Here is a 20,479-nt window from a genome sequence, read left to right as displayed (position 1 = left end):
TTTAGAAACTCAAAAAGCACTGAAAGGTTTTAAGAGGGGTAAATCCCCAGGGGAAGATGGACTCCCCCTGGAGTTTTATCTTACCTTTTGGGACATTTTAGCTCACGAATTACTGACTGTTTTTAAGGACTTTGAGACCCTTGACAGACTTCCGGACAGTTTTAGAATAGGGATAGTTTCTTTACTTTACAAAAAAGGTGACCGGACTGACTTAAAAAATTGGAGACCTATTACTCTTTTAAATTTTGATAGCAAACTTTTCAGTAAAATTTTAGCTACACGTATGTCGACCGTTTTAGAGGACGTAATCCACCCGGATCAAGCTTGCGCTGTGCCCAGAAGAAAGATAACAGACAGCCTAGTTCTGATTAGAGATGCCATCTGTTATGCGAGAGACAGAAACATCCGGCTTGTAGCCCTAAATTTAGATTTCGAAAAAGCCTTTGATCGGGTCTCGCACCAGTACCTCCTTCAGGTACTGCAAAAAATGGGCTTTCCAGAGAGGTTTATAGCTTGGGTGGGGCTGCTCTATGAGGGTTTTAGCAGCAAATTTCTTGTAAATGGGCATCTTTCCAAAGCTGTAAATATCCACAGCGGTGTCCGTCAGGGGTGTCCTTTATCTCCCCTTCTGTATGTGGCTTGTATTGAGCCACTGGCACAGATCTTGAGAAGGGATAAATGGATTAAAGGACTAGACATCCCAGGAACTGGTGGACTGACGGCGACCTGTGTTTTATATATGGATGACGTGACTCTTTTAGCGACTGACCTTTTATCAGTACGAAGAGCAATGGACTTGACTGACTGGTACGGTCGGGCCTCGGGCGCCAAGCTTAACAGGAGTAAGTCCGAGGCCCTGCTCTTCGGGCCGTGGGGCGACATGGACACAGGAGGACTAGATTTGGATTTTAAAGAAAATGATTTGAAAATTTTAGGTGTGAAATTTGACAGGGAGGGTGGAGGACAAGGAAACTGGACTGACATGTTAGGGAAAGTTAGGCAAAGACTGGGCTTTTGGGGACTAAGACAACTGACGCTAGAAGGCAAGATTTTAATTTTTAAAGCTGTGATTTTACCACTGATTTTACTTGTCTGTTCTGTTTTTAGTCCCCCAAGACGATTCCTAGCCAAGTTGGAGAGGGCGGTATTTTATTTCCTGTGGGGGTCCAAGTGGGAAAGACTCAAGAGGGAGGTTGTCAAAAAGAAAAAAGAGAATGGCGGGAAAGGCCTCCCAGACCCCCACCTGTTTTTAGGCAGCCGCTTTGCCGCCCTCCACATCCAGTATGCACTGACCCCATCCAGAGAACACAAGACAGCAGCCATGACCCGATTCTGGATGGGGTCATACCTAAGAAGCTTGAAAATTTTACCCATTGATCTTAAAAGCCCAGTGTCTTTTAATTTGTCAAAAGAACACCTTTTTATTAAGACATTTTTAAAGAAATACCTTTTAGAAACAAATGATGCCACTATTTTAACTAACCACAAGTCTCTTGTCTCTCTTGTGCAGGATCGAGAATCGGTGAGTCCAGTTCCAGGCCTCACACTAGGTGAGGCCAAAGACGTTTGGAGGAACGCAGCCCACCCAGCTCTCCAGAACAGGCTCAAGGACTTGTCGTGGATGGTGGCTCATGAGATCCTCCCGGTCAGGGCGGTCATGCACTCCAGAGGCATGGCCAAAAACCCCACCTGCCCACGGTCCGGATGTGGTTCCCCGGAGACCGTCCAACATCTGCTCTGGGAGTGCGGCGTTGCGCGGGACCTGTGGGCCAAGACCGGCCCCCTGTTTTTCCCGTGCCTGCCGGCGGGTCGGGCCCAGGTGGACTACAAGCTCGCCATCCTGGGGGTGGGTCAGGGCTTGAAGGAGTTGACACCACCAACGTTTGCCTCGCTCTGGCTCACCCTCAACCATATAAAGGATGCCATCTGGGCCACCAGAAACCTGCTGGTGGGGAAACGCGTGACGGTCCCCCTCCACGCGTGCGAGCAAAGAATAAGATCAACGCTGCAGGGTGGGCCGCACGTCGTTATTCGGATGGGGGGGCCGGGGTCACACGGAGAGGGTCCCGGCCGCCACCGTACCTGGCTGCCCGTAGATGCACCCTCACCACTCTGGCTACGGGAACAGCGGGCCAGCGGGCCGGAGGAGAGGGGATCTCCGCTGGGCGCTGGAAGCGAGGAGTCTGGGGCCTGTTCTGGAGACCTGGAGTGAATGGACATTCTTGATAGGGACTCACCCTCGATCCTGTACAAGAGATGTTTTATGTGGCATAATTTATTGTTTTATTGTTTTTTATCTGACATGTTTTATTGTTTTATTCCTATTATTTAAACCATTTACCTTTCTTTTAAAACATACATGGACTTTTTACACAACACACAAACACAAGAAACTTTTAACCGTTAATAATGTATCCCTTTTAATATGTGTAAAAATGTGATCTAAAAGAAAAAAAATGTACATGCAAATGGAAATAATGGAATGACACTGTGACAATAAAACTTTTCGAAAGAAAAAAAAATCTGTTCTTATCAGTTTAATATCTGATACGTGCCCTACCCGGGCACCACATATTAAATTGATTTTTGGTCCTGGGAGATGGCATAGGGGCTTGCTCCGTCCACTCCACGCATCGACCCGGTATTGCAGTACTTCTGGGAACGGTGCACCCTCCTAAAGTGTTCAATGAAAGAAATGTAGTGGTCTTGTGTGGCAGAAGGTGATAATGGAGCTAGTGTGAGTGGGTGTTGTAGGTGATCATGTGCTATACTAGCCTGGGTAGAATTGTGGTGTAAAAACAAGACAAAAAGGAACCCCTGTTCCTCTGTCAGTTTAACATCTGATCCGTCCACTATTCGGGGACGGCGCATTATGTACATTTATGGCTCATGGAGCCGGATGCGGAGCGTGCAAAAAAAAAAAAAAAAAAAAAAAGCCCCTTTTTTGACTGGCAAACCGCTGGTGAGGATTGGGGAGAGGGGCAGGGTGCTTCTGACTGAAGGCCTGGGAATTCATACTTACCTGGCAGGGGAGACACCATGATCAGGAAGGTGGTTCACCCAGGGCGAGGCTCGGCCATTGCACTCTGGGTTGTGCTGACCCCTGCGAATTCCCCAAATGTGGGAATCTCGACTGCATAATTTATGGTAGTGGGGGACTGCGTTCGCGCTCTCCCCTGGACAACACTGGTTAAAAGGGCAGATTGTTAAAGCTCCACTTGAGGTTCTTTTGTTTTGTTTTTTTTCTCCACTTCTTCAATATCCAGAGGCAGTCCAGAGAGTTGAACTGCGGCGGTTGCTCGAGAGATACGAAACAGTCTAGGACCGGTCTGTGTGAGGAGGGTTTTCTTTTTTCTCCTCAATTCTTCAAATAGTCTCCAATATTTGACGGACGACTTAGTTCACAGCAGTTGTCCTGGAGGCAAAGTTGTTCGGAATGAGGAGTTCTATCATGTGGTATGAAAACATTGTGCACGTGTGAAACGTCACGTGATATTCAGCCACCCATGTTGTGTTTTTTTCTGTTTACAGCGCCACCAAGTGGCCAGTCGCCGCATTCCTCTTCACGTGACCACGGGCTGAGCCCGTACACAGGTGTACCGAGTTGGGTGCAATTGTCTCATTCCGTTGGAGAGTTATAGCCGTTTAAGTAAAGCCCGCCTCGCCCACCCCCAACGTTTTGGCGTACCGTCGCCAACGTGGATGGAAATTCCAACTGTTTCCCGATCCCTGTTGGCAGTCAGACTCCAGAGAATCTTTCTGCACCGGTTTGGGTCAGATCGGGCAAAAAACCTAGGACTAGTGTGCAAAAGTAGGTTTTTCAGAAAATCCAAAATACCCGAAAATCTCGCCAGCGCGACCACCCAATCCGAGGCATGCATCTTGTTCGGCTCGAGCCAAGGATTCCGGTGATGTAAGACACTTGGGTCTGCGACCGACGGTCGAGGAGTTACGAGCCATTTCGTACTTTTGATCGCTGCAGCGCCACCTTGGGGCCGATCGGGGCGAGCCTTGGTGAGGTTGTAGTACCGGGCCGGTCCTACCATCCCTCAGAGTTTCAAGTCTCTACCACGGACGCTTTGGTCTGCCCGCTCACTTTTAAGGCGGAATGTTGATGATCCAAAATCCCAGGTTGCACTCCAGAGTGTCGTGCTGTGCACTCTGTTGTGATCCATTTTCGGTGTCAACCAATCTGAGCTGAGCTTGTTTGCCGGCGACCTTAGACCCTCTCGCCGCGGCCCAGGTGGGCGTGGCCTTTGCCGGCTCCCCCGCCTCGGCGTCGCTGCGTCATCGCTTCTCGGCCTTTTGGCTAAGATCAAGTGTAGTATCTGTTCTTATCAGTTTAATATCTGATACGTGCCCTACCCGGGCACCACATATTAAATTGATTTTTGGTCCTGGGAGATGGCATAGGGGCTTGCTCCGTCCACTCCACGCATCGACCCGGTATTGCAGTACTTCTGGGAACGGTGCACCCTCCTAAAGTGTTCAATGAAAGAAATGTAGTGGTCTTGTGTGGCAGAAGGTGATAATGGAGCTAGTGTGAGTGGGTGTTGTAGGTGATCATGTGCTATACTAGCCTGGGTAGAATTGTGGTGTAAAAACAAGACAAAAAGGAACCCCTGTTCCTCTGTCAGTTTAACATCTGATCCGTCCACTATTCGGGGACGGCGCATTATGTACATTTATGGCTCATGGAGCCGGATGCGGAGCGTGCAAAAAAAAAAAAAAAAAAAAAAAGCCCCTTTTTTGACTGGCAAACCGCTGGTGAGGATTGGGGAGAGGGGCAGGGTGCTTCTGACTGAAGGCCTGGGAATTCATACTTACCTGGCAGGGGAGACACCATGATCAGGAAGGTGGTTCACCCAGGGCGAGGCTCGGCCATTGCACTCTGGGTTGTGCTGACCCCTGCGAATTCCCCAAATGTGGGAATCTCGACTGCATAATTTATGGTAGTGGGGGACTGCGTTCGCGCTCTCCCCTGGACAACACTGGTTAAAAGGGCAGATTGTTAAAGCTCCACTTGAGGTTCTTTTGTTTTGTTTTTTTTCTCCACTTCTTCAATATCCAGAGGCAGTCCAGAGAGTTGAACTGCGGCGGTTGCTCGAGAGATACGAAACAGTCTAGGACCGGTCTGTGTGAGGAGGGTTTTCTTTTTTCTCCTCAATTCTTCAAATAGTCTCCAATATTTGACGGACGACTTAGTTCACAGCAGTTGTCCTGGAGGCAAAGTTGTTCGGAATGAGGAGTTCTATCATGTGGTATGAAAACATTGTGCACGTGTGAAACGTCACGTGATATTCAGCCACCCATGTTGTGTTTTTTTCTGTTTACAGCGCCACCAAGTGGCCAGTCGCCGCATTCCTCTTCACGTGACCACGGGCTGAGCCCGTACACAGGTGTACCGAGTTGGGTGCAATTGTCTCATTCCGTTGGAGAGTTATAGCCGTTTAAGTAAAGCCCGCCTCGCCCACCCCCAACGTTTTGGCGTACCGTCGCCAACGTGGATGGAAATTCCAACTGTTTCCCGATCCCTGTTGGCAGTCAGACTCCAGAGAATCTTTCTGCACCGGTTTGGGTCAGATCGGGCAAAAAACCTAGGACTAGTGTGCAAAAGTAGGTTTTTCAGAAAATCCAAAATACCCGAAAATCTCGCCAGCGCGACCACCCAATCCGAGGCATGCATCTTGTTCGGCTCGAGCCAAGGATTCCGGTGATGTAAGACACTTGGGTCTGCGACCGACGGTCGAGGAGTTACGAGCCATTTCGTACTTTTGATCGCTGCAGCGCCACCTTGGGGCCGATCGGGGCGAGCCTTGGTGAGGTTGTAGTACCGGGCCGGTCCTACCATCCCTCAGAGTTTCAAGTCTCTACCACGGACGCTTTGGTCTGCCCGCTCACTTTTAAGGCGGAATGTTGATGATCCAAAATCCCAGGTTGCACTCCAGAGTGTCGTGCTGTGCACTCTGTTGTGATCCATTTTCGGTGTCAACCAATCTGAGCTGAGCTTGTTTGCCGGCGACCTTAGACCCTCTCGCCGCGGCCCAGGTGGGCGTGGCCTTTGCCGGCTCCCCCGCCTCGGCGTCGCTGCGTCATCGCTTCTCGGCCTTTTGGCTAAGATCAAGTGTAGTATCTGTTCTTATCAGTTTAATATCTGATACGTGCCCTACCCGGGCACCACATATTAAATTGATTTTTGGTCCTGGGAGATGGCATAGGGGCTTGCTCCGTCCACTCCACGCATCGACCCGGTATTGCAGTACTTCTGGGAACGGTGCACCCTCCTAAAGTGTTCAATGAAAGAAATGTAGTGGTCTTGTGTGGCAGAAGGTGATAATGGAGCTAGTGTGAGTGGGTGTTGTAGGTGATCATGTGCTATACTAGCCTGGGTAGAATTGTGGTGTAAAAACAAGACAAAAAGGAACCCCTGTTCCTCTGTCAGTTTAACATCTGATCCGTCCACTATTCGGGGACGGCGCATTATGTACATTTATGGCTCATGGAGCCGGATGCGGAGCGTGCAAAAAAAAAAAAAAAAAAAAAAGCCCCTTTTTTGACTGGCAAACCGCTGGTGAGGATTGGGGAGAGGGGCAGGGTGCTTCTGACTGAAGGCCTGGGAATTCATACTTACCTGGCAGGGGAGACACCATGATCAGGAAGGTGGTTCACCCAGGGCGAGGCTCGGCCATTGCACTCTGGGTTGTGCTGACCCCTGCGAATTCCCCAAATGTGGGAATCTCGACTGCATAATTTATGGTAGTGGGGGACTGCGTTCGCGCTCTCCCCTGGACAACACTGGTTAAAAGGGCAGATTGTTAAAGCTCCACTTGAGGTTCTTTTGTTTTGTTTTTTTTCTCCACTTCTTCAATATCCAGAGGCAGTCCAGAGAGTTGAACTGCGGCGGTTGCTCGAGAGATACGAAACAGTCTAGGACCGGTCTGTGTGAGGAGGGTTTTCTTTTTTCTCCTCAATTCTTCAAATAGTCTCCAATATTTGACGGACGACTTAGTTCACAGCAGTTGTCCTGGAGGCAAAGTTGTTCGGAATGAGGAGTTCTATCATGTGGTATGAAAACATTGTGCACGTGTGAAACGTCACGTGATATTCAGCCACCCATGTTGTGTTTTTTTCTGTTTACAGCGCCACCAAGTGGCCAGTCGCCGCATTCCTCTTCACGTGACCACGGGCTGAGCCCGTACACAGGTGTACCGAGTTGGGTGCAATTGTCTCATTCCGTTGGAGAGTTATAGCCGTTTAAGTAAAGCCCGCCTCGCCCACCCCCAACGTTTTGGCGTACCGTCGCCAACGTGGATGGAAATTCCAACTGTTTCCCGATCCCTGTTGGCAGTCAGACTCCAGAGAATCTTTCTGCACCGGTTTGGGTCAGATCGGGCAAAAAACCTAGGACTAGTGTGCAAAAGTAGGTTTTTCAGAAAATCCAAAATACCCGAAAATCTCGCCAGCGCGACCACCCAATCCGAGGCATGCATCTTGTTCGGCTCGAGCCAAGGATTCCGGTGATGTAAGACACTTGGGTCTGCGACCGACGGTCGAGGAGTTACGAGCCATTTCGTACTTTTGATCGCTGCAGCGCCACCTTGGGGCCGATCGGGGCGAGCCTTGGTGAGGTTGTAGTACCGGGCCGGTCCTACCATCCCTCAGAGTTTCAAGTCTCTACCACGGACGCTTTGGTCTGCCCGCTCACTTTTAAGGCGGAATGTTGATGATCCAAAATCCCAGGTTGCACTCCAGAGTGTCGTGCTGTGCACTCTGTTGTGATCCATTTTCGGTGTCAACCAATCTGAGCTGAGCTTGTTTGCCGGCGACCTTAGACCCTCTCGCCGCGGCCCAGGTGGGCGTGGCCTTTGCCGGCTCCCCCGCCTCGGCGTCGCTGCGTCATCGCTTCTCGGCCTTTTGGCTAAGATCAAGTGTAGTATCTGTTCTTATCAGTTTAATATCTGATACGTGCCCTACCCGGGCACCACATATTAAATTGATTTTTGGTCCTGGGAGATGGCATAGGGGCTTGCTCCGTCCACTCCACGCATCGACCCGGTATTGCAGTACTTCTGGGAACGGTGCACCCTCCTAAAGTGTTCAATGAAAGAAATGTAGTGGTCTTGTGTGGCAGAAGGTGATAATGGAGCTAGTGTGAGTGGGTGTTGTAGGTGATCATGTGCTATACTAGCCTGGGTAGAATTGTGGTGTAAAAACAAGACAAAAAGGAACCCCTGTTCCTCTGTCAGTTTAACATCTGATCCGTCCACTATTCGGGGACGGCGCATTATGTACATTTATGGCTCATGGAGCCGGATGCGGAGCGTGCAAAAAAAAAAAAAAAAAAAAAAGCCCCTTTTTTGACTGGCAAACCGCTGGTGAGGATTGGGGAGAGGGGCAGGGTGCTTCTGACTGAAGGCCTGGGAATTCATACTTACCTGGCAGGGGAGACACCATGATCAGGAAGGTGGTTCACCCAGGGCGAGGCTCGGCCATTGCACTCTGGGTTGTGCTGACCCCTGCGAATTCCCCAAATGTGGGAATCTCGACTGCATAATTTATGGTAGTGGGGGACTGCGTTCGCGCTCTCCCCTGGACAACACTGGTTAAAAGGGCAGATTGTTAAAGCTCCACTTGAGGTTCTTTTGTTTTGTTTTTTTTCTCCACTTCTTCAATATCCAGAGGCAGTCCAGAGAGTTGAACTGCGGCGGTTGCTCGAGAGATACGAAACAGTCTAGGACCGGTCTGTGTGAGGAGGGTTTTCTTTTTTCTCCTCAATTCTTCAAATAGTCTCCAATATTTGACGGACGACTTAGTTCACAGCAGTTGTCCTGGAGGCAAAGTTGTTCGGAATGAGGAGTTCTATCATGTGGTATGAAAACATTGTGCACGTGTGAAACGTCACGTGATATTCAGCCACCCATGTTGTGTTTTTTTCTGTTTACAGCGCCACCAAGTGGCCAGTCGCCGCATTCCTCTTCACGTGACCACGGGCTGAGCCCGTACACAGGTGTACCGAGTTGGGTGCAATTGTCTCATTCCGTTGGAGAGTTATAGCCGTTTAAGTAAAGCCCGCCTCGCCCACCCCCAACGTTTTGGCGTACCGTCGCCAACGTGGATGGAAATTCCAACTGTTTCCCGATCCCTGTTGGCAGTCAGACTCCAGAGAATCTTTCTGCACCGGTTTGGGTCAGATCGGGCAAAAAACCTAGGACTAGTGTGCAAAAGTAGGTTTTTCAGAAAATCCAAAATACCCGAAAATCTCGCCAGCGCGACCACCCAATCCGAGGCATGCATCTTGTTCGGCTCGAGCCAAGGATTCCGGTGATGTAAGACACTTGGGTCTGCGACCGACGGTCGAGGAGTTACGAGCCATTTCGTACTTTTGATCGCTGCAGCGCCACCTTGGGGCCGATCGGGGCGAGCCTTGGTGAGGTTGTAGTACCGGGCCGGTCCTACCATCCCTCAGAGTTTCAAGTCTCTACCACGGACGCTTTGGTCTGCCCGCTCACTTTTAAGGCGGAATGTTGATGATCCAAAATCCCAGGTTGCACTCCAGAGTGTCGTGCTGTGCACTCTGTTGTGATCCATTTTCGGTGTCAACCAATCTGAGCTGAGCTTGTTTGCCGGCGACCTTAGACCCTCTCGCCGCGGCCCAGGTGGGCGTGGCCTTTGCCGGCTCCCCCGCCTCGGCGTCGCTGCGTCATCGCTTCTCGGCCTTTTGGCTAAGATCAAGTGTAGTATCTGTTCTTATCAGTTTAATATCTGATTACGTGCCCTACCCGGGCACCACATATTAAATTGATTTTTGGTCCTGGGAGATGGCATAGGGGCTTGCTCCGTCCACTCCACGCATCGACCCGGTATTGCAGTACTTCTGGGAACGGTGCACCCTCCTAAAGTGTTCAATGAAAGAAATGTAGTGGTCTTGTGTGGCAGAAGGTGATAATGGAGCTAGTGTGAGTGGGTGTTGTAGGTGATCATGTGCTATACTAGCCTGGGTAGAATTGTGGTGTAAAAACAAGACAAAAAGGAACCCCTGTTCCTCTGTCAGTTTAACATCTGATCCGTCCACTATTCGGGGACGGCGCATTATGTACATTTATGGCTCATGGAGCCGGATGCGGAGCGTGCAAAAAAAAAAAAAAAAAAAAAAGCCCCTTTTTTGACTGGCAAACCGCTGGTGAGGATTGGGGAGAGGGGCAGGGTGCTTCTGACTGAAGGCCTGGGAATTCATACTTACCTGGCAGGGGAGACACCATGATCAGGAAGGTGGTTCACCCAGGGCGAGGCTCGGCCATTGCACTCTGGGTTGTGCTGACCCCTGCGAATTCCCCAAATGTGGGAATCTCGACTGCATAATTTATGGTAGTGGGGGACTGCGTTCGCGCTCTCCCCTGGACAACACTGGTTAGGGCAGATTGTTAAAGCTCCACTTGAGGTTCTTTTGTTTTGTTTTTTTTTCTCCACTTCTTCAATATCCAGAGGCAGTCCAGAGAGTTGAACTGCGGCGGTTGCTCGAGAGATACGAAACAGTCTAGGACCGGTCTGTGTGAGGAGGGTTTTCTTTTTTCTCCTCAATTCTTCAAATAGTCTCCAATATTTGACGGACGACTTAGTTCACAGCAGTTGTCCTGGAGGCAAAGTTGTTCGGAATGAGGAGTTCTATCATGTGGTATGAAAACATTGTGCACGTGTGAAACGTCACGTGATATACAGCCACCCATGTTGTGTTTTTTTCTGTTTACAGCGCCACCAAGTGGCCAGTCGCCGCATTCCTCTTCACGTGACCACGGGCTGAGCCCGTACACAGGTGTACCGAGTTGGGTGCAATTGTCTCATTCCGTTGGAGAGTTATAGCCGTTTAAGTAAAGCCCGCCTCGCCCACCCCCAACGTTTTGGCGTACCGTCGCCAACGTGGATGGAAATTCCAACTGTTTCCCGATCCCTGTTGGCAGTCAGACTCCAGAGAATCTTTCTGCACCGGTTTGGGTCAGATCGGGCAAAAAACCTAGGACTAGTGTGCAAAAGTAGGTTTTTCAGAAAATCCAAAATACCCGAAAATCTCGCCCGCGCGACCACCCAATCCGAGGCATGCATCTTGTTCGGCTCGAGCCAAGGATTCCGGTGATGTAAGACACTTGGGTCTGCGACCGACGGTCGAGGAGTTACGAGCCATTTCGTACTTTTGATCGCTGCAGCGCCACCTTGGGGCCGATCGGGGCGAGCCTTGGTGAGGTTGTAGTACCGGGCCGGTCCTACCATCCCTCAGAGTTTCAAGTCTCTACCACGGACGCTTTGGTCTGCCCGCTCACTTTTAAGGCGGAATGTTGATGATCCAAAATCCCAGGTTGCACTCCAGAGTGTCGTGCTGTGCACTCTGTTGTGATCCATTTTCGGTGTCAACCAATCTGAGCTGAGCTTGTTTGCCGGCGACCTTAGACCCTCTCGCCGCGGCCCAGGTGGGCGTGGCCTTTGCCGGCTCCCCCGCCTCGGCGTCGCTGCGTCATCGCTTCTCGGCCTTTTGGCTAAGATCAAGTGTAGTATCTGTTCTTATCAGTTTAATATCTGATACGTGCCCTACCCGGGCACCACATATTAAATTGATTTTTGGTCCTGGGAGATGGCATAGGGGCTTGCTCCGTCCACTCCACGCATCGACCCGGTATTGCAGTACTTCTGGGAACGGTGCACCCTCCTAAAGTGTTCAATGAAAGAAATGTAGTGGTCTTGTGTGGCAGAAGGTGATAATGGAGCTAGTGTGAGTGGGTGTTGTAGGTGATCATGTGCTATACTAGCCTGGGTAGAATTGTGGTGTAAAAACAAGACGAAAAGGAACCCCTGTTCCTCTGTCAGTTTAACATCTGATCCGTCCACTATTCGGGGACGGCGCATTATGTACATTTATGGCTCATGGAGCCGGATGCGGAGCGTGCAAAAAAAAAAAAAAAAAAAAAAGCCCCTTTTTTGACTGGCAAACCGCTGGTGAGGATTGGGGAGAGGGGCAGGGTGCTTCTGACTGAAGGCCTGGGAATTCATACTTACCTGGCAGGGGAGACACCATGATCAGGAAGGTGGTTCACCCAGGGCGAGGCTCGGCCATTGCACTCTGGGTTGTGCTGACCCCTGCGAATTCCCCAAATGTGGGAATCTCGACTGCATAATTTATGGTAGTGGGGGACTGCGTTCGCGCTCTCCCCTGGACAACACTGGTTAAAAGGGCAGATTGTTAAAGCTCCACTTGAGGTTCTTTTGTTTTGTTTTTTTTTCTCCACTTCTTCAATATCCAGAGGCAGTCCAGAGAGTTGAACTGCGGCGGTTGCTCGAGAGATACGAAACAGTCTAGGACCGGTCTGTGTGAGGAGGGTTTTCTTTTTTCTCCTCAATTCTTCAAATAGTCTCCAATATTTGACGGACGACTTAGTTCACAGCAGTTGTCCTGGAGGCAAAGTTGTTCGGAATGAGGAGTTCTATCATGTGGTATGAAAACATTGTGCACGTGTGAAACGTCACGTGATATACAGCCACCCATGTTGTGTTTTTTTCTGTTTACAGCGCCACCAAGTGGCCAGTCGCCGCATTCCTCTTCACGTGACCACGGGCTGAGCCCGTACACAGGTGTACCGAGTTGGGTGCAATTGTCTCATTCCGTTGGAGAGTTATAGCCGTTTAAGTAAAGCCCGCCTCGCCCACCCCCAACGTTTTGGCGTACCGTCGCCAACGTGGATGGAAATTCCAACTGTTTCCCGATCCCTGTTGGCAGTCAGACTCCAGAGAATCTTTCTGCACCGGTTTGGGTCAGATCGGGCAAAAAACCTAGGACTAGTGTGCAAAAGTAGGTTTTTCAGAAAATCCAAAATACCCGAAAATCTCGCCAGCGCGACCACCCAATCCGAGGCATGCATCTTGTTCGGCTCGAGCCAAGGATTCCGGTGATGTAAGACACTTGGGTCTGCGACCGACGGTCGAGGAGTTACGAGCCATTTCGTACTTTTGATCGCTGCAGCGCCACCTTGGGGCCGATCGGGGCGAGCCTTGGTGAGGTTGTAGTACCGGGCCGGTCCTACCATCCCTCAGAGTTTCAAGTCTCTACCACGGACGCTTTGGTCTGCCCGCTCACTTTTAAGGCGGAATGTTGATGATCCAAAATCCCAGGTTGCACTCCAGAGTGTCGTGCTGTGCACTCTGTTGTGATCCATTTTCGGTGTCAACCAATCTGAGCTGAGCTTGTTTGCCGGCGACCTTAGACCCTCTCGCCGCGGCCCAGGTGGGCGTGGCCTTTGCCGGCTCCCCCGCCTCGGCGTCGCTGCGTCATCGCTTCTCGGCCTTTTGGCTAAGATCAAGTGTAGTATCTGTTCTTATCAGTTTAATATCTGATACGTGCCCTACCCGGGCACCACATATTAAATTGATTTTTGGTCCTGGGAGATGGCATAGGGGCTTGCTCCGTCCACTCCACGCATCGACCCGGTATTGCAGTACTTCTGGGAACGGTGCACCCTCCTAAAGTGTTCAATGAAAGAAATGTAGTGGTCTTGTGTGGCAGAAGGTGATAATGGAGCTAGTGTGAGTGGGTGTTGTAGGTGATCATGTGCTATACTAGCCTGGGTAGAATTGTGGTGTAAAAACAAGACGAAAAGGAACCCCTGTTCCTCTGTCAGTTTAACATCTGATCCGTCCACTATTCGGGGACGGCGCATTATGTACATTTATGGCTCATGGAGCCGGATGCGGAGCGTGCAAAAAAAAAAAAAAAAAAAAGCCCCTTTTTTGACTGGCAAACCGCTGGTGAGGATTGGGGAGAGGGGCAGGGTGCTTCTGACTGAAGGCCTGGGAATTCATACTTACCTGGCAGGGGAGACACCATGATCAGGAAGGTGGTTCACCCAGGGCGAGGCTCGGCCATTGCACTCTGGGTTGTGCTGACCCCTGCGAATTCCCCAAATGTGGGAATCTCGACTGCATAATTTATGGTAGTGGGGGACTGCGTTCGCGCTCTCCCCTGGACAACACTGGTTAAAAGGGCAGATTGTTAAAGCTCCACTTGAGGTTCTTTTGTTTTGTTTTTTTTTCTCCACTTCTTCAATATCCAGAGGCAGTCCAGAGAGTTGAACTGCGGCGGTTGCTCGAGAGATACGAAACAGTCTAGGACCGGTCTGTGTGAGGAGGGTTTTCTTTTTTCTCCTCAATTCTTCAAATAGTCTCCAATATTTGACGGACGACTTAGTTCACAGCAGTTGTCCTGGAGGCAAAGTTGTTCGGAATGAGGAGTTCTATCATGTGGTATGAAAACATTGTGCACGTGTGAAACGTCACGTGATATACAGCCACCCATGTTGTGTTTTTTTCTGTTTACAGCGCCACCAAGTGGCCAGTCGCCGCATTCCTCTTCACGTGACCACGGGCTGAGCCCGTACACAGGTGTACCGAGTTGGGTGCAATTGTCTCATTCCGTTGGAGAGTTATAGCCGTTTAAGTAAAGCCCGCCTCGCCCACCCCCAACGTTTTGGCGTACCGTCGCCAACGTGGATGGAAATTCCAACTGTTTCCCGATCCCTGTTGGCAGTCAGACTCCAGAGAATCTTTCTGCACCGGTTTGGGTCAGATCGGGCAAAAAACCTAGGACTAGTGTGCAAAAGTAGGTTTTTCAGAAAATCCAAAATACCCGAAAATCTCGCCAGCGCGACCACCCAATCCGAGGCATGCATCTTGTTCGGCTCGAGCCAAGGATTCCGGTGATGTAAGACACTTGGGTCTGCGACCGACGGTCGAGGAGTTACGAGCCATTTCGTACTTTTGATCGCTGCAGCGCCACCTTGGGGCCGATCGGGGCGAGCCTTGGTGAGGTTGTAGTACCGGGCCGGTCCTACCATCCCTCAGAGTTTCAAGTCTCTACCACGGACGCTTTGGTCTGCCCGCTCACTTTTAAGGCGGAATGTTGATGGTCCAAAATCCCAGGTTGCACTCCAGAGTGTCGTGCTGTGCACTCTGTTGTGATCCATTTTCGGTGTCAACCAATCTGAGCTGAGCTTGTTTGCCGGCGACCTTAGACCCTCTCGCCGCGGCCCAGGTGGGCGTGGCCTTTGCCGGCTCCCCCGCCTCGGCGTCGCTGCGTCATCGCTTCTCGGCCTTTTGGCTAAGATCAAGTGTAGTATCTGTTCTTATCAGTTTAATATCTGATACGTGCCCTACCCGGGCACCACATATTAAATTGATTTTTGGTCCTGGGAGATGGCATAGGGGCTTGCTCCGTCCACTCCACGCATCGACCCGGTATTGCAGTACTTCTGGGAACGGTGCACCCTCCTAAAGTGTTCAATGAAAGAAATGTAGTGGTCTTGTGTAACAGAAGGTGATAATGGAGCTAGTGTGAGTGGGTGTTGTAGGTGATCATGTGCTATACTAGCCTGGGTAGAATTGTGGTGTAAAAACAAGACGAAAAGGAACCCCTGTTCCTCTGTCAGTTTAACATCTGATCCGTCCACTATTCGGGGACGGCGCATTATGTACATTTATGGCTCATGGAGCCGGATGCGGAGCGTGCAAAAAAAAAAAAAAAAAAAAAGCCCCTTTTTTGACTGGCAAACCGCTGGTGAGGATTGGGGAGAGGGGCAGGGTGCTTCTGACTGAAGGCCTGGGAATTCATACTTACCTGGCAGGGGAGACACCATGATCAGGAAGGTGGTTCACCCAGGGCGAGGCTCGGCCATTGCACTCTGGGTTGTGCTGACCCCTGCGAATTCCCCAAATGTGGGAATCTCGACTGCATAATTTATGGTAGTGGGGGACTGCGTTCGCGCTCTCCCCTGGACAACACTGGTTAAAAGGGCAGATTGTTAAAGCTCCACTTGAGGTTCTTTTGTTTTGTTTTTTTTTCTCCACTTCTTCAATATCCAGAGGCAGTCCAGAGAGTTGAACTGCGGCAGTTGCTCGAGAGATACGAAACAGTCTAGGACCGGTCTGTGTGAGGAGGGTTTTCTTTTTTCTCCTCAATTCTTCAAATAGTCTCCAATATTTGACGGACGACTTAGTTCACAGCAGTTGTCCTGGAGGCAAAGTTGTTCGGAATGAGGAGTTCTATCATGTGGTATGAAAACATTGTGCACGTGTGAAACGTCACGTGATATACAGCCACCCATGTTGTGTTTTTTTCTGTTTACAGCGCCACCAAGTGGCCAGTCGCCGCATTCCTCTTCACGTGACCACGGGCTGAGCCCGTACACAGGTGTACCGAGTTGGGTGCAATTGTCTCATTCCGTTGGAGAGTTATAGCCGTTTAAGTAAAGCCCGCCTCGCCCACCCCCAACGTTTTGGCGTACCGTCGCCAACGTGGATGGAAATTCCAACTGTTTCCCGATCCCTGTTGGCAGTCAGACTCCAGAGAATCTTTCTGCACCGGTTTGGGTCAGATCGGGCAAAAAACCTAGGACTAGTGTGCAAAAGTAGGTTTTTCAGAAAATCCAAAATACCCGAAAATCTCGCCAGCGCGACCACCCAATCCGAGGCATGCATCTTGTTCGGCTCGAGCCAAGGATTCCGGTGATGTAAGACACTTGGGTCTGCGACCGACGGTCGAGGAGTTACGAGCCATTTCGTACTTTTGATCGCTGCAGCGCCACCTTGGGGCCGATCGGGGCGAGCCTTGGTGAGGTTGTAGTACCGGGCCGGTCCTACCATCCCTCAGAGTTTCAAGTCTCTACCACGGACGCTTTGGTCTGCCCGCTCACTTTTAAGGCGGAATGTTGATGATCCAAAATCCCAGGTTGCACTCCAGAGTGTCGTGCTGTGCACTCTGTTGTGATCCATTTTCGGTGTCAACCAATCTGAGCTGAGCTTGTTTGCCGGCGACCTTAGACCCTCTCGCCGCGGCCCAGGTGGGCGTGGCCTTTGCCGGCTCCCCCGCCTCGGCGTCGCTGCGTCATCGCTTCTCGGCCTTTTGGCTAAGATCAAGTGTAGTATCTGTTCTTATCAGTTTAATATCTGATACGTGCCCTACCCGGGCACCACATATTAAATTGATTTTTGGTCCTGGGAGATGGCATAGGGGCTTGCTCCGTCCACTCCACGCATCGACCCGGTATTGCAGTACTTCTGGGAACGGTGCACCCTCCTAAAGTGTTCAATGAAAGAAATGTAGTGGTCTTGTGTGGCAGAAGGTGATAATGGAGCTAGTGTGAGTGGGTGTTGTAGGTGATCATGTGCTATACTAGCCTGGGTAGAATTGTGGTGTAAAAACAAGACGAAAAGGAACCCCTGTTCCTCTGTCAGTTTAACATCTGATCCGTCCACTATTCGGGGACGGCGCATTATGTACATTTATGGCTCATGGAGCCGGATGCGGAGCGTGCAAAAAAAAAAAAAAAAAAAAGCCCCTTTTTTGACTGGCAAACCGCTGGTGAGGATTGGGGAGAGGGGCAGGGTGCTTCTGACTGAAGGCCTGGGAATTCATACTTACCTGGCAGGGGAGACACCATGATCAGGAAGGTGGTTCACCCAGGGCGAGGCTCGGCCATTGCACTCTGGGTTGTGCTGACCCCTGCGAATTCCCCAAATGTGGGAATCTCGACTGCATAATTTATGGTAGTGGGGGACTGCGTTCGCGCTCTCCCCTGGACAACACTGGTTAAAAGGGCAGATTGTTAAAGCTCCACTTGAGGTTCTTTTGTTTTGTTTTTTTTTCTCCACTTCTTCAATATCCAGAGGCAGTCCAGAGAGTTGAACTGCGGCGGTTGCTCGAGAGATACGAAACAGTCTAGGACCGGTCTGTGTGAGGAGGGTTTTCTTTTTTCTCCTCAATTCTTCAAATAGTCTCCAATATTTGACGGACGACTTAGTTCACAGCAGTTGTCCTGGAGGCAAAGTTGTTCGGAATGAGGAGTTCTATCATGTGGTATGAAAACATTGTGCACGTGTGAAACGTCACGTGATATACAGCCACCCATGTTGTGTTTTTTTCTGTTTACAGCGCCACCAAGTGGCCAGTCGCCGCATTCCTCTTCACGTGACCACGGGCTGAGCCCGTACACAGGTGTACCGAGTTGGGTGCAATTGTCTCATTCCGTTGGAGAGTTATAGCCGTTTAAGTAAAGCCCGCCTCGCCCACCCCCAACGTTTTGGCGTACCGTCGCCAACGTGGATGGAAATTCCAACTGTTTCCCGATCCCTGTTGGCAGTCAGACTCCAGAGAATCTTTCTGCACCGGTTTGGGTCAGATCGGGCAAAAAACCTAGGACTAGTGTGCAAAAGTAGGTTTTTCAGAAAATCCAAAATACCCGAAAATCTCGCCCGCGCGACCACCCAATCCGAGGCATGCATCTTGTTCGGCTCGAGCCAAGGATTCCGGTGATGTAAGACACTTGGGTCTGCGACCGACGGTCGAGGAGTTACGAGCCATTTCGTACTTTTGATCGCTGCAGCGCCACCTTGGGGCCGATCGGGGCGAGCCTTGGTGAGGTTGTAGTACCGGGCCGGTCCTACCATCCCTCAGAGTTTCAAGTCTCTACCACGGACGCTTTGGTCTGCCCGCTCACTTTTAAGGCGGAATGTTGATGGTCCAAAATCCCAGGTTGCACTCCAGAGTGTCGTGCTGTGCACTCTGTTGTGATCCATTTTCGGTGTCAACCAATCTGAGCTGAGCTTGTTTGCCGGCGACCTTAGACCCTCTCGCCGCGGCCCAGGTGGGCGTGGCCTTTGCCGGCTCCCCCGCCTCGGCGTCGCTGCGTCATCGCTTCTCGGCCTTTTGGCTAAGATCAAGTGTAGTATCTGTTCTTATCAGTTTAATATCTGATACGTGCCCTACCCGGGCACCACATATTAAATTGATTTTTGGTCCTGGGAGATGGCATAGGGGCTTGCTCCGTCCACTCCACGCATCGACCCGGTATTGCAGTACTTCTGGGAACGGTGCACCCTCCTAAAGTGTTCAATGAAAGAAATGTAGTGGTCTTGTGTGGCAGAAGGTGATAATGGAGCTAGTGTGAGTGGGTGTTGTAGGTGATCATGTGCTATACTAGCCTGGGTAGAATTGTGGTGTAAAAACAAGACGAAAAGGAACCCCTGTTCCTCTGTCAGTTTAACATCTGATCCGTCCACTATTCGGGGACGGCGCATTATGTACATTTATGGCTCATGGAGCCGGATGCGGAGCGTGCAAAAAAAAAAAAAAAAAAAAAGCCCCTTTTTTGACTGGCAAACCGCTGGTGAGGATTGGGGAGAGGGGCAGGGTGCTTCTGACTGAAGGCCTGGGAATTCATACTTACCTGGCAGGGGAGACACCATGATCAGGAAGGTGGTTCACCCAGGGCGAGGCTCGGCCATTGCACTCTGGGTTGTGCTGACCCCTGCGAATTCCCCAAATGTGGGAATCTCGACTGCATAATTTATGGTAGTGGGGGACTGCGTTCGCGCTCTCCCCTGGACAACACTGGTTAAAAGGGCAGATTGTTAAAGCTCCACTTGAGGTTCTTTTGTTTTGTTTTTTTTTCTCCACTTCTTCAATATCCAGAGGCAGTCCAGAGAGTTGAACTGCGGCAGTTGCTCGAGAGATACGAAACAGTCTAGGACCGGTCTGTGTGAGGAGGGTTTTCTTTTTTCTCCTCAATTCTTCAAATAGTCTCCAATATTTGACGGACGACTTAGTTCACAGCAGTTGTCCTGGAGGCAAAGTTGTTCGGAATGAGGAGTTCTATCATGTGGTATGAAAACATTGTGCACGTGTGAAACGTCACGTGATATACAGCCACCCATGTTGTGTTTTTTTCTGTTTACAGCGCCACCAAGTGGCCAGTCGCCGCATTCCTCTTCACGTGACCACGGGCTGAGCCCGTACACAGGTGTACCGAGTTGGGTGCAATTGTCTCATTCCGTTGGAGAGTTATAGCCGTTTAAGTAAAGCCCGCCTCGCCCACCCCCAACGTTTTGGCGTACCGTCGCCAACGTGGATGGAAATTCCAACTGTTTCCCGATCCCTGTTGGCAGTCAGACTCCAGAGAATCTTTCTGCACCGGTTTGGGTCAGATCGGGCAAAAAACCTAGGACTAGTGTGCAAAAGTAGGTTTTTCAGAAAATCCAAAATACCCGAAAATCTCGCCAGCGCGACCACCCAATCCGAGGCATGCATCTTGTTCGGCTCGAGCCAAGGATTCCGGTGATGTAAGACACTTGGGTCTGCGACCGACGGTCGAGGAGTTACGAGCCATTTCGTACTTTTGATCGCTGCAGCGCCACCTTGGGGCCGATCGGGGCGAGCCTTGGTGAGGTTGTAGTACCGGGCCGGTCCTACCATCCCTCAGAGTTTCAAGTCTCTACCACGGACGCTTTGGTCTGCCCGCTCACTTTTAAGGCGGAATGTTGATGATCCAAAATCCCAGGTTGCACTCCAGAGTGTCGTGCTGTGCACTCTGTTGTGATCCATTTTCGGTGTCAACCAATCTGAGCTGAGCTTGTTTGCCGGCGACCTTAGACCCTCTCGCCGCGGCCCAGG

At 50.7% G+C, this 20,479-nt stretch overlaps 19 non-coding genes and 1 pseudogene across 19 annotated transcripts; all 20 read left to right on the top strand.

Annotated features, from left to right (window-relative positions):
- The first annotated feature begins 2,498 nt into the window (after nucleotides 1-2,498).
- On the top strand, nucleotides 2,499-2,675 carry LOC148995986 (U2 spliceosomal RNA; annotated as a pseudogene).
- Nucleotides 2,676-3,014: 339 nt separating this feature from the next.
- On the top strand, nucleotides 3,015-3,179 carry LOC148995985 (U1 spliceosomal RNA). The gene has a single exon (XR_016150434.1). It is a non-coding gene; the product is annotated as a U1 spliceosomal RNA (small nuclear RNA).
- Nucleotides 3,180-4,289: 1,110 nt separating this feature from the next.
- Nucleotides 4,290-4,480, top strand: LOC148995984 (U2 spliceosomal RNA). Its single transcript, XR_016148688.1, has one exon. It is a non-coding gene; the product is annotated as a U2 spliceosomal RNA (small nuclear RNA).
- Nucleotides 4,481-4,819: 339 nt separating this feature from the next.
- On the top strand, nucleotides 4,820-4,984 carry LOC148995983 (U1 spliceosomal RNA). Its single transcript, XR_016150422.1, has one exon. It is a non-coding gene; the product is annotated as a U1 spliceosomal RNA (small nuclear RNA).
- Nucleotides 4,985-6,094: 1,110 nt separating this feature from the next.
- LOC148995982 (U2 spliceosomal RNA) lies at nucleotides 6,095-6,285 on the top strand. The gene has a single exon (XR_016148685.1). It is a non-coding gene; the product is annotated as a U2 spliceosomal RNA (small nuclear RNA).
- Nucleotides 6,286-6,623: 338 nt separating this feature from the next.
- LOC148995981 (U1 spliceosomal RNA) lies at nucleotides 6,624-6,788 on the top strand. The gene has a single exon (XR_016150411.1). It is a non-coding gene; the product is annotated as a U1 spliceosomal RNA (small nuclear RNA).
- A 1,110-nt stretch (nucleotides 6,789-7,898) lies between these two features.
- Nucleotides 7,899-8,089, top strand: LOC148995980 (U2 spliceosomal RNA). Its single transcript, XR_016148682.1, has one exon. It is a non-coding gene; the product is annotated as a U2 spliceosomal RNA (small nuclear RNA).
- Nucleotides 8,090-8,427: 338 nt separating this feature from the next.
- On the top strand, nucleotides 8,428-8,592 carry LOC148995979 (U1 spliceosomal RNA). The gene has a single exon (XR_016150399.1). It is a non-coding gene; the product is annotated as a U1 spliceosomal RNA (small nuclear RNA).
- A 1,110-nt stretch (nucleotides 8,593-9,702) lies between these two features.
- LOC148995978 (U2 spliceosomal RNA) lies at nucleotides 9,703-9,894 on the top strand. The gene has a single exon (XR_016149374.1). It is a non-coding gene; the product is annotated as a U2 spliceosomal RNA (small nuclear RNA).
- Nucleotides 9,895-10,232: 338 nt separating this feature from the next.
- LOC148995977 (U1 spliceosomal RNA) lies at nucleotides 10,233-10,397 on the top strand. Its single transcript, XR_016150388.1, has one exon. It is a non-coding gene; the product is annotated as a U1 spliceosomal RNA (small nuclear RNA).
- Nucleotides 10,398-11,505: 1,108 nt separating this feature from the next.
- On the top strand, nucleotides 11,506-11,696 carry LOC148995976 (U2 spliceosomal RNA). The gene has a single exon (XR_016148681.1). It is a non-coding gene; the product is annotated as a U2 spliceosomal RNA (small nuclear RNA).
- A 338-nt stretch (nucleotides 11,697-12,034) lies between these two features.
- On the top strand, nucleotides 12,035-12,199 carry LOC148995975 (U1 spliceosomal RNA). The gene has a single exon (XR_016150378.1). It is a non-coding gene; the product is annotated as a U1 spliceosomal RNA (small nuclear RNA).
- A 1,111-nt stretch (nucleotides 12,200-13,310) lies between these two features.
- Nucleotides 13,311-13,501, top strand: LOC148995974 (U2 spliceosomal RNA). Its single transcript, XR_016148680.1, has one exon. It is a non-coding gene; the product is annotated as a U2 spliceosomal RNA (small nuclear RNA).
- A 336-nt stretch (nucleotides 13,502-13,837) lies between these two features.
- Nucleotides 13,838-14,002, top strand: LOC148995973 (U1 spliceosomal RNA). Its single transcript, XR_016150367.1, has one exon. It is a non-coding gene; the product is annotated as a U1 spliceosomal RNA (small nuclear RNA).
- A 1,111-nt stretch (nucleotides 14,003-15,113) lies between these two features.
- On the top strand, nucleotides 15,114-15,304 carry LOC148995972 (U2 spliceosomal RNA). The gene has a single exon (XR_016148679.1). It is a non-coding gene; the product is annotated as a U2 spliceosomal RNA (small nuclear RNA).
- A 337-nt stretch (nucleotides 15,305-15,641) lies between these two features.
- LOC148995971 (U1 spliceosomal RNA) lies at nucleotides 15,642-15,806 on the top strand. Its single transcript, XR_016150356.1, has one exon. It is a non-coding gene; the product is annotated as a U1 spliceosomal RNA (small nuclear RNA).
- A 1,111-nt stretch (nucleotides 15,807-16,917) lies between these two features.
- Nucleotides 16,918-17,108, top strand: LOC148995970 (U2 spliceosomal RNA). The gene has a single exon (XR_016148677.1). It is a non-coding gene; the product is annotated as a U2 spliceosomal RNA (small nuclear RNA).
- Nucleotides 17,109-17,444: 336 nt separating this feature from the next.
- Nucleotides 17,445-17,609, top strand: LOC148995969 (U1 spliceosomal RNA). Its single transcript, XR_016150345.1, has one exon. It is a non-coding gene; the product is annotated as a U1 spliceosomal RNA (small nuclear RNA).
- Nucleotides 17,610-18,720: 1,111 nt separating this feature from the next.
- LOC148995968 (U2 spliceosomal RNA) lies at nucleotides 18,721-18,911 on the top strand. The gene has a single exon (XR_016148676.1). It is a non-coding gene; the product is annotated as a U2 spliceosomal RNA (small nuclear RNA).
- Nucleotides 18,912-19,248: 337 nt separating this feature from the next.
- Nucleotides 19,249-19,413, top strand: LOC148995967 (U1 spliceosomal RNA). The gene has a single exon (XR_016150333.1). It is a non-coding gene; the product is annotated as a U1 spliceosomal RNA (small nuclear RNA).
- The last annotated feature ends 1,066 nt before the right edge of the window (nucleotides 19,414-20,479 follow it).

The sequence above is a fragment of the Pimephales promelas genome, chromosome 2 (assembly GCF_988280905.1).
Source record: "Pimephales promelas chromosome 2, fPimPro1.hap1.1, whole genome shotgun sequence".
Classification (NCBI taxonomy): Eukaryota; Metazoa; Chordata; class Actinopteri; order Cypriniformes; family Leuciscidae; genus Pimephales; species Pimephales promelas.
The sequence above is the reverse complement of the archived record's forward strand: the minus strand, read 5'-3'. Positions and strand labels throughout refer to the sequence as shown.